Source organism: Rutidosis leptorrhynchoides, chromosome 1 (genome assembly GCF_046630445.1).
Source record: "Rutidosis leptorrhynchoides isolate AG116_Rl617_1_P2 chromosome 1, CSIRO_AGI_Rlap_v1, whole genome shotgun sequence".
Lineage (NCBI taxonomy): Eukaryota > Viridiplantae > Streptophyta > Magnoliopsida > Asterales > Asteraceae > Rutidosis > Rutidosis leptorrhynchoides.
Window position 1 is genome coordinate 628,450,325 of NC_092333.1, and position 12,984 is coordinate 628,463,308.

Genomic DNA, 12,984 nt, shown 5'->3' on the forward strand with positions numbered 1-12,984 from the left:
CGAAGGTTTAAACTTGTAATCACTAGAACATAGTTTAGTTAATTCTAAACTTGTTCGCAAACAAAAGTTAATCCTTCTAACTTGACTTTTAAAATCAACTAAACACATGTTCTATATCTATATGATATGCTAACTTAATGATTTAAAACCTGGAAACACGAAAAACACCGTAAAACTGGATTTACGCCGTCGTAGTAACACCGCGGGCTGTTTTGGGTTAGTTAATTAAAAACTATGATAAACTTTGATTTTAAAGTTGTTATTCTGAGAAAATGATTTTTATTATGAACATGAAACTATATCCAAAAATTATGATTAAACTCAAAGTGGAAGTATGTTTTCTAAAATGGTCATCTAGACGTTGTTCTTTCGACTGAAATGACTACCTTTACAAAAACGACTTGTAACTTATTTTTCCGACTATAAACCTATACTTTTCTGTTTAGATTCATAAAATAGAGTTCAATATGAAACCATAGCAATTTGATTCACTCAAAACGGATTTAAAATGAAGAAGTTATGGGTAAAACAAGATTGGATAATTTTTCTCATTTTAGCTACGTGAAAATTGGTAACAAATCTATTCCAACCATAACTTAATCAACTTGTATTATATATTATGTAATCTTGAGATACCATAGACACGTATACAATGTTTCGACCTATCATGTCGACACATCTATATATATTTCGGAACAACCATAGACACTCTATATGTGAATGTTGGAGTTAGCTATACAGGGTTGAGGTTGATTCCAAAATATATATAGTTTGAGTTGTGATCAATACTGAGATACGTATACACTGGGTCGTGGATTGATTCAAGATAATATTTATCGATTTATTTCTGTACATCTAACTGTGGACAACTAGTTGTAGGTTACTAACGAGGACAGCTGACTTAATAAACTTAAAACATCAAAATATATTAAAAGTGTTGTAAATATATTTTGAACATACTTTGATATATATGTATATATTGTTATAGGTTCGTGAATCAACCAGTGGCCAAGTCTTACTTCCCGACGAAGTAAAAATCTGTGAAAGTGAGTTATAGTCCCACTTTTAAAATCTAATATTTTTGGGATGAGAATACATGCAGGTTTTATAAATGATTTACAAAATAGACACAAGTACGTGAAACTACATTCTATGGTTGAATTATCGAAATCGAATATGCCCCTTTTTATTAAGTCTGGTAATCTAAGAATTAGGGAACAGACACCCTAATTCACGCGAATCCTAAAGATAGATCTATTGGGCCTAACAAACCCCATCCAAAGTACCGGATGCTTTAGTACTTCGAAATTTATATCATATCCGAAGGGTGTCCCGGAATGATGGGGATATTCTTATATATGTATCTTGTTATTGTCGGTTACCAGGTGTTCACCATATGAATGATTTTTATCTCTATGTATGGGATGTGTATTGAAATATGAAATCTTGTGGTCTATTGTTACGATTTGATATATATAGGTTAAACCTATAACTCACCAACATTTTTGTTGACGTTTTAAGCATGTTTATTCTCAGGTGATTATTAAGAGCTTCCGCTGTCGCATACTTAAATAAGGACAAGATTTGGAGTCCATGCTTGTATGATATTGTGTAAAAACTGCATTCAAGAAACTTATTTTGTTGTAACATATTTGTATTGTAAACCATTATGTAATGGTCGTGTGTAAACAGGATATTTTAGATTATCATTATTTGATAATCTACGTAAAGCTTTTTAAACCTTTATTGATGAAATAAAGGTTATGGTTTGTTTAAAAATGAATGCAGTCTTTGAAAAACGTCTCATATAGAGGTCAAAACCTCGCAACGAAATCAATTAATATGGAACGTTTTTAATCAATAAGAACGGGACATTTCATATGGTATCTCAAGATTACATAATATACAATATAAGTTGATTAGATTATGGTTGGAATAGATTTATTACTAACTTTCACGTAGGTAAAATGAGTAGTTTTTATCAATCTTGTTTTGCTCGCCATTTCTTCGTTTCTAATCCGTTTTGAGTGATTCCAGTGGCCACGGTTTTGTATTGAACTTAACTTTATGAATCTAAATAGAAAAAGTATAAGTTTATAGTCAGAAATACAAGTTACAAGTCGTTTTTGAAAGAGGTAGTCATTTCCGTCGAAAGAATGACATCTTGATGACCATTTTGAAAAACATACTTTCACTTTGAGTTTAACCATGATTTTTGGATATAGTTTCATGTTCATAAGAAAAATCATTTTTCCAGAAGTATAGCTTTTAAATCAAAGTTATTTTTATCTTTTAATTATCCCAACCAAAACAGCCCCCGGTTTTACTACGACGGCGTATATCCAGTTTTATGGTGTTTATCGTGTTTCCGGGTTTTAAATCATTAAGTTAGCATATCATATAGATATAGAACATGTGTTTAGTTGATTTTAAAAGTCTAGTTAGAAGGATTAACTTTATTTGCGAACAAGTTTAGAATTAACTAAACTATGTTCTAGTGATTACAAGTTTATAACGTTGAATAAGACAGCTTTTTATGTATGAATCGAATAATGCTATGAACATCATTACTACCTCAAGTTCCTTGGATAAATCTACTGGAAATTAGAAAAATGGATCTAGCTTCAAAGGATCCTTGGATGGCTTGAAAGTTCTTGAAGCAGAATCATGACACGAAATCAATTTCAAGTAAGATTTCCACTCGAAATAAGATTGTTATAGTTATAGAAATTGAATTAAAGTTTGAATATGATTATTACCTTGTATTAGAAATATAACCTACTATAAGTAACAAAGGTTTCTTGATCTTGGATGATTACTTGGAATGGATTTAGAAAACTTGGAAGTAAACTTGCAATCTTGGAAGTATTCTTGATTTTATGAAACTAGAACTTTTAGAATTTATGAAGAACACTTAGAACTTTAAGATAGAACTTGAGAGAGATCAATTAGATGAAGAAAATTAAAGAATGAAAGTGTTTGTAGGTGTTTTTGGTCGTTGGTGTATGGATTAGATATAAAGGATATGTAATTTTATTTTCATGTAAATAAGTCATGAATAATTACTCATATTTTTGTAATTTTATGAGATATTTCATGCTAGTTTCCAAATGATGGTTCCTACATGTGTTAGGTGACTCACATGAGCTGCTAAGAGCTGATCATTGGAGTGTATATACCAATAGTACATACATCTAAAAGCTGTGTATTGTACGAGTACGAATACGGGTGCATACGAGTAGATTTGTTGATGAAACTGAACGAGGATGTAATTGTAAGCATTTTTGTTAAGTAGAAGTATTTTGATAAGTGTCTTGAAGTCTTTCAAAAGTGTATGAATACATATTAAAACACTACATGTATATACATTTTAACTGAGTCGTTAAGTCATCGTTAGTCGTTACATGTAAATGTTGTTTTGAAACCTTTAGGTTAACGATCTTGTTAAATGTTGTTAACCCAATGTTTATAATATCAAATGAGATTTTAAATTATTATATTATCATGATATTATGATGTACGAATATCTCTTAATATGATCTATATACATTAAATGTCGTTACAACGATAATCGTTACATATATGTCTCGTTACAAAATCATTAAGTTAGTAGTCTTATTTTTACATATGTAGTTCATTGTTAATACACTTAATGATATATTTACTTATCATTTAACATAATTAACCAAGTGTATCAATATCTTAATATGATTCATATGTACCTAGTAAGACGTTATAACGATAATCGTTATATATATCTTTTCGAGTTTCTTAATTTAATAGTCTCATCTTTATGTATATAACTCATTGTTAAAATACCTAATGAGATACATACTTATAATAAAATCATGTTAACTATATATATAACCATATATATGTCATCGTATAGTTTTTACAAGTTTTAACGTTCGTGAATCACCGGTCAACTTGGGTGGTCATTTGTCTATATGAAACCTATTCCAATTAATCAAGTCTTAATAAGTTTGATTGCTTAACATGTTGGAAACAATTAATCATGTAAATATCAATTTCATTTTATATATATAAACATGGAAAAGTTCGGGTCACTACAGTACCTACCCGTTAAATAAATTTCGTCCCGAAATTTTAAGCTGTTGAAAGTGTTGACGAATCTTCTAGAAATAGATGCTGGTATTTCTTCTTCATCTGATCTTCACGCTCCCAGGTGAACTCGGGTCCTCTACGAGCATTCCATCGAACCTTAACAATCGGTATCTTGTTTTGTTTAAGTCTCTTAACCTCACGATCCATTATTTCGACGGGTTCTTCAATGAATTGAAGTTTTTCATTGATTTGGATTTCGTCCAATGGAATAGTGAGATCTTCTTTAGCAAAACATTTCTTCAAATTTGAGACGTGGAAAGTGTTATGTACAGCCGCGAGTTGTTGAGGTAGCTCCAGTTGGTAAGCTACTAGTCCGACACGATCTATAATCTTGAATGGTCCAATGTACCTTGGATTTAGTTTCCCCCGTTTACCAAATCGAACAACGCCTTTCCAAGGTGAAACCTTAAGCATGACCATTTCTCCAATTTCAAACTCTTTATCTTTTCTTTTACTGTCCGCGTAGCTCTTTTGTCGACTCTGGGCGGTTTTCAATCTTTGTTGAATTTGGATGATTTTCTCGGTAGTTTCTTGTATTATCTCCGGACCCGTAATCTGTCTATCCCCCACTTCATTCCAACAAATCGGAGACCTGCACTTTCTACCATAAAGTGCCTCAAACGGCGCCATCTCAATACTAGAATGATAACTGTTGTTGTAGGAAAATTCTGCTAACGGTAGGTGTCGATCCCAACTGTTTCCGAAATCAATAACACATGCTCGTAGCATGTCTTCAAGCATTTGTATCGTCCTTTCGCTCTGCCCATCAGTTTGTGGATGATAGGCAGTACTCATGTCTAGATGAGTTCCTAATGCTTGCTGTAATGTCTGCCAGAATCTTGAAATAAATCTGCCATCCCTATCATAGATAATAGAGATTGGTATTCCATGTCTGGAGATGACTTCCTTCAAATACAGTCGTGCTAACTTATCCATCTTGTCATCTTCTCTTATTGGCAGGAAGTGTGCTGATTTGGTGAGACAATCAACTATTACCCAAATAGTATCAAAACCACTTGCAGTCCTTGGCAATTTAGTGATGAAATCCATGGTAATGTTTTTCCATTTCCATTCTGGGATTTCGGGTTGTTGAAGTAGACCTGATGGTTTCTGATGCTCAGCTTTGACCTTAGAACACGTCAAACATTCTCCTACGTATTTAGCAACATCGGCTTTCATACCCGGCCACCAAAAATATTTCTTGAGATCCTTGTACATCTTCCCCGTTCCAGGATGTATTGAGTATCTGGTTTTATGAGCTTCTCTAAGTACCATTTCTCTCATATCTCCAAATTTTGGTACCCAAATCCTTTCAGCCCTATACCGGGTTCCGTCTTCCCAAATATTAAGATGCTTCTCCGATCCTTTGGGTATTTCATCGTTTAAATTTCCCTCTTTTAAAACTCCTTGTTGCGCCTCCTTTATTTGAGTAGTAAGGTTATTGTGAATCATTATATTCATAGATTTTACTCGAATGGGTTCTCTGTCCTTCCTGCTCAAGGCGTCGGCTACCGCATTTGCCTTCCCCGGGTGGTAACGAATCTCAAAGTCGTAATCATTCAACAATTCAATCCACCTACGCTGCCTCATATTCAGTTGTTTCTGATTAAATATGTGTTGAAGACTTTTGTGGTCGGTATATATAATACTTTTAACCCCATATAAGTAGTGCCTCCAAGTCTTTAATGCAAAAACAACCGCGCCTAATTCCAAATCATGCGTCGTATAATTTTGTTCGTGAATCTTCAATTGTCTAGACGCATAAGCAATCACCTTCATTCGTTGCATTAATACACAACCGAGACCTTGCTTTGATGCGTCACAATAAATCACAAAATCATCATTCCCTTCAGGCAATGACAATATAGGTGCCGTAGTTAGCTTTTTCTTCAATAACTGAAACGCCTTCTCTTGTTCATCCTTCCATTCAAATTTCTTCCCTTTATGCGTTAATGCAGTCAAGGGTTTTGCTATTCTGGAAAAGTCTTAGATGAACCTTCTGTAGTAACAAGCTAGTCCTAAAAACTGGCGTATGTGTTTCAGAGTTTTCGGGGTTTCCCACTTTTCAACAGTTTCTATCTTTGCCGGATCCACCTTAATACCTTCTTTATTCACTATGTGACCGAGGAATTGAACTTCTTCCAACCAAAATGCACACTTTGAAAATTTAGCGTACAATTCTTCCTTCCTCAATACTTCTAACACCTTTCTCAAATGTTCACCGTGTTCTTGGTCATTCTTTGAGTAAATAAGTATGTCATCAATGAAAACAATGACAAACTTGTCAAGGTATGGTCCACACACTCGGTTCATAAGGTCCATGAACACAGCTGGTGCATTAGTTAAACCAAATGGCATGACCATAAACTCGTAATGACCGTAACGTGTTCTGAAAGCAGTCTTTGGAATATCATCTTCTTTCACCCGCATTTGATGATACCCGGAACGTAAGTCAATCTTTAAATAAACAGACAAGCCTTGTAGTTGATCAAATAAGTCGTCGATTCTCGGTAGTAGGTAGCGGTTCTTGATGGTAAGTTTGTTCAACTCTCGGTAGTCGATACATAACCTGAATGTACCATCTTTCTTCTTGACAAACAAAATAGGAGCTCCCCACGGTGATGTGCTTGGTCGAATGAAACCACGCTCTAAAAGTTCTTGTAATTGGCTTTGCAGTTTTTTCATCTCGCTGGGTGCGAGTCTGTAAGGAGCACGAGCTATTGGTGCAGCTCCTGGCACAAGATCTATTTGAAATTCAACGGATCGATGTGGGGGTAATCCCGGTAATTCTTTCGGAAATACATCGGGAAATTCTTTTGCGACGGGAACATCATTGATGCTCTTTTCTTCAGTTTGTACTTTCTAGACGTGTGCTAGAATAGCATAGCAACCTTTTCTTATTAGTTTTTGTGCTTTCAAATTACTAATAAGATGTAGCTTCGTGTTGCCCTTTTCTCCGTACACCATTAAGGGTTTTCCTTTTTCTCGTATAATGCGAATTGCATTTTTGTAACAAACGATCTCTGCTTTCACTTCTTTCAACCAGTCCATACCGATTATCACATCAAAACTCCCTAACTCTACTGGTATCAAGTCAATCTTAAATGTTTCGCTAACCAGTTTAATTTCTCGATTCCGACATATATTATCTGCTGAAATTAATTTACCATTTGCTAATTCGAGTAAAATTTACTATCCAAAGGCGTCAATGGACAACTTAATTTAGCACAAAAATCTCTACTCATATAGCTTCTATCCGCACCCGAATCAAATAAAACGTAAGCAGATTTATTGTCAATAAGAAACGTACCTGTAACAAGCTCCGGGTATTCCTGTGCCTCTGCCGCATTAATATTGAAAACTCTTCCGCGGCCTTGTCCATTCGTGTTCTCCTGGTTCGGGCAATTTCTAATAATGTGGCCCGGTTTTCCACATTAATAACAAACTACATTGGTATAACTTGCTCCGACACTACTTGCTTCGCCATTACTCGTTCCGACACCATTTGTTCCTTTCGTTCTGTTAACCCCTGGTCCGTAAACCTCACACTTCGCCGCGCTATGACCATTTCTTTTACACTTTTTGCAAAATTTGGTGCAGAACCCCGAGTGATACTTTTCACACCTTTGGCATAGCTGCTTCTGATTGTTGTTGTTGTTGTTGTTGTTGCGGTTATTATTGTTATTAAGATGATTGTTGTAGTTGCTGTTGTTGTTGTTGTTGTTGTTGGGCCATTTGTTGTAGTTGCGATTGATGTTGCGATTGTTAGGATAGTTGTTGCGATTATTGTTGTAATTGCTGTTGTTGTATTGGTGATTCTTATCACCGTTTTCCTCCCACTTTCTTTTGACTTGCTTCACATTGGCCTATTCAGCAGTCTGTTCTTTAATTCTTTCTTCAATCTGGTTCACTAGTTTGTGAGCCATTCTACATGCCTGTTGTATGGAGGCGGGCTGATAATGCTAAAAACGAACATATATTTCATAGCATTATTCCTCAAGAAAGACAAGCTTTTAGTTGCAATTGTTCTATTTACAAGTGATATTCGTTTAAATAATAAAAGGTGAAGACAAAAGACAGATTCGACGAATTGAAGACGCAAACGACCAAAAAGCTCAAAAGTACAAAAGACAATCAAAGAGGTTCCAATTATTGATAAGAAACGTCTCGAAATTACAAGAGTACAAGATTCAAAACACAAAGTACAAGATATTAAATTGTACGCAAGGACGTTCAAAAATTCGGAACCGGGACCAGAGTCAACTCTCAACGCTCGACGCAACGGACTAAAAATTACAAGTTAATTATATATATAAATATAATATAATATATAATTAATTATATATATATTATATTTATAAAATAAATCGTCGGCAAACAAAGAGCCAAAAGCTGGTGAGCTGTATTCACAAACTCCGTGACTCGCGGAGTTTGAAGGCAAAATGGGCCGCGAGTCGCGGAGCCCCAAAGTTTGAAACTCCCTATAAAAGCAAACGAATTCTGATCGCAAAATATAACATATATCTATCTCTCTCTCAATATATACGTAATATATATATATAATTTATATTTTAATTTTAATTTTAATTTTAAATCCTAATAATAAGGGTATGTAGCAATTGTTGTAAGGGTGTAAGTCGAAATTCTGTCCGTGTAACGCTACGCTATTTTTAATCATTGTAAGTTATGTTCAACCTTTTTAATTTAATGTCTCGTAGCTAAGTTATTATTATGCTTATTTAATCCAAAGTAATCATGATGTTGGGCTAATTACTAAAATTGGGTAATTGGGCTTTGTACCATAATTGGGGTTTGGACAAAAGAACGACACTTGTGGAAATTAGACTATGGTCTATTAATGTGCTTTATATTTGTTTAACTAAATGATAATTTGTTAATGTTAATATAAAGATTTACAATTGGGCGTCCCTATAAATTACCATATACACTCGATCGGACACGATGGGCGGGGTATTTATATGTACGAATAATCGTTCATTTAACCGGACACGGGAATGGATTAATAGCCACTTGAATAATTAAAACAGGGGTGAAATTATGTACAAGGACACTTGGTATAATTGATAACAAAATATTAAAACCTTGGGTTACACTCAGTCGACATCCTGGTGTAATTATTAAACAAAGTATTAAAATCTTGTTACAGTTTAAGTCCCCAATTAGTTGGAATATTTAACTTCGGGTATAAGAATAATTTGACGAGGACACTCGCACTTTATATTTATGACTGATGGACTGTTATGGACAAAAACCAGACGGACATATTAAATAATCCAGGACAAAGGACAATTAACCCATGGGCATAAAACTAAAATCAACACGTCAAACATCATGATTACGGAAGTTTAAATAAGCATAATTCTTTTATTTCATATTTAATTTCCTTTATTTTATATTTAATTGCACTTCTAATTATCGCATTTTTATTGTTATTGTATTTAATTGCACTTTTAATTATCGTACTTTTTAATTATCGCAAGTTTATTTTATCGCACTTTTATTATTCGCAATTTCATTATCGTTATTTACTTTACGCTTTAATTTAAGTCTTGTATTTATTTTTAATATTTCACATTTGGTTTTAACTGCGACTAAAGTTTTAAAATCGACAAACCGGTCATTAAACGGTAAAAACCCCCCTTTATAATAATAATATTACTTATATATATATTTGTATTTTTATAAAAGTAAACTAATATAGCGTTAAGCTTTGATTAAAAGATTCCCTGTGGAACGAACCGGACTTACTAAAAACTACACTACTGTACGATTAGGTACACTGCCTATAAGTGTTGTAGCAAGGTTTAAGTATATCCATTCTATGAATAAATAAATATCTTGTGTAAAATTGTATCGTATTTAATAGTTTTTCCTGCTAAAAATTAATAGTATTTTATACCCCTCTGCTAAAACATCAAGTTGTTTTTGGTGCCGCTGCCGGGGAATCGCTTAAAAGCCGGAAGCGCAACGCTAATATAAAAAAAAAAAAAAGATTTTTAGTTTACTTTTATTAAAATTCGTTTTTATAAAAATACGTTTTAAATATTCGAAAATATAAAAAGAAAAACAAAAATATAAATATTTTTAGAAGTTTGATAAATATTTAAGTTTTATAAAGTTTCTTTAGTTTGTAAAAATATAAGTTTTATTTAATTTATTTTATAAATATATTTTATAAATATAAAAAACCGAAAAAAAAGACCGAAAAAAAATATAAATATATATAAATTTTTTTTTTTTTTAGATTGTTATAAAGTATTTTATTTTTATCTTAGTTATTAAAGATAAGTTTTATTTAAATTATATAAATATTTTAATTAAATTAAAAATAGAAAAATAAAAAATATATATATATATATATAAATATAAATAAAAAACAGAAACCGAACGATTTTAGCCTGGTACACGTTTGAAAATACAAACCCCGCGACTTGCGGGGGTTTTTAACTGAAAACACCGCGACTCGAGGAGCCGTCTGACACGGGCACAAAGAAGCCCTAATCAGGCATTAATTACGGTGTAATTATCATTATTATTATTATTTAATTAAAAACCCTAAATAGGTTTTATTTATTTATTAATTAGTTTAGTTTATTTATTTAATTTGTTTTATTTAGTTTTAATTAGTTTAATTAGTTTAAAAAAGTAATACTTTTATAAAATAAATAATATAAAAATAATATTTTTATAAAAATTGTATTTTTACAACTTTTAGTTTATTTTTATATTTTGTCCCTTTTTAATTGTTTTAGCGTAATATTTGTATATTTAGCTCATATTTAATTTTAAACTTAGTTTTTGCAATAGTTATTTTTACTTCTAGATTTTTAGGCTTTGCCGTAAAATCCCTTAAGTGCTTTTTCTTTAGACTAAGATTTAGGTGCTTTAGAATTTTGCGACGCCGTTTTAAGTTTTAGTACCTTTATAAGATATTGCCATTTGGGATATAGTTTTTCCTGTAAGCTTTAATATTTTTAGACGACTTTTACCTATGTATCAATTATCATTCCAATTAGTAATCTCAATTTGCGATTATAATTTTAAGTTAGTTGTAGTAATAAGGTTAGGTTAGTCAAGTATTTTTAAGCTTTATAAGTTTCTTTTATTTTTCCGTCACCTTTTATTTTTCAACCAATTTTCTTTTTCGACCTTTTTCGACGAACTCTTTTTCTTTCTTATTTCTCGCTATTCTAGTTTTAGGACATAGATTTTTATTCTACTTCTTATCTAAATTTCTTAAAATTACGAAAATTTATTTTAAGTGGTTAAATTGATAGACATCAAAATTTTCTGGTTCGTAGTAATAGTTGGATTTGTACGTGGACCGGGTTATTGGAGCCAAACAGTCCTCAATTATATTGAGACCAAACGAATCCTGCCCCTCTGCTGCATCTTTTGGCTATTCGAAACGTGGGCAAAATCAGAAAAGTCTATTGATTGGATAACTTATTATAATTTTTCTTTCCTTTTTAAAACTAATAGGATATTCAGTGAATGCACCGAGCAAGACGTTCACCACCTTTTGTACGTTCACCACCTGTAACTAGATCAAGACATTTAGCAAATATTACTGCCGTTGATTTTTCTTTAGAATCGTCATCCAGTCGACCAAGTACTCCAGTTCAAATTTTCGATAATCCATTTTTTGAACCCGACCTCACAATTGAGAATCCGGAGAATATTCAGGAACGGTTCATAGATCCTGAACCACTAAACTTTCCTCCGGAACCACCAATCATTCAAACAGAGATTGTTGAGGAACGAACCATTAAATCAGAATCCTCTAGTGATTCTGATTCAACAAATTCAATTATGGAGAATCTGGAACCTTTAAGTATGGAAGACCGAATGAGAGCTAAACGCACTGGCCAAGGTCATGCAATAACTCATCCAGACATTAATGCGCCAGATTATGAAATCAAAGGACAAATTCTACACATGGTGACTAATCAATGCCAATTTAGTGGTGCGCCGAAGGAAGATCCAAATGAACATTTACGTACCTTTAATAGGATCTGCACACTATTTAAAATCCGAGAAGTGGAGGATGAACAGATATATCTCATGTTATTTCCTTGGACTTTAAAGGGAGAAGCCAAAGATTGGTTGGAATTGTTACCTGAAGGGGCGATTGATACATGGGACGTTTTAGTTGAAAATTTTCTTAAACAATTCTTTCCTGCATCTAAAGCCGTAAGACTTCAAGGAGAAATTGTTACGTTCACACAGAAACCAAATGAAACTCTATATGAGGCGTGGACTAGATTTGGAAAGTTGTTAAGACGATGTCCGCAACATGGTTTAGATACCTGTCAAATAGTACAAATATTCTACCAAGGATGCGACATCACTACAAGAAAAGACATAGATATAGCAGCTGGTGGTTCTATTATGAAAAAAACCGAAACTGATGCTTACAAAATTATTGATAACACTGCTTCCCACTCACATGAGTGGCACCAAGAAAAAGATATCGTTAGATCATCTAAAGCAGCTAGAGCCGATTCTAGCCATGACTTAGATTCCATTTCCGCAAAGATAAATGCTGTCGAGAGACGAATGGAAAAGATGACTAAGGATATTCACTCAATACGAATTAGTTATGAGCAGTGTGGAGGACCACATTTGACAAAAGATTGTCTCAGTATTGAATTAACAATGGAACAAAGAGAGAATATTTCATACATAAACCAAAGGCCTGGAAATAATTATCAGAATAATTATCAACCGCCAAGACCAATTTACAATCAAAACCAGAATTATAACAGAAATATTCCATACAACAACCAACAAGGTCCTAGCAATCAACAAGTATCCAATAATACTTACAATCAGCAA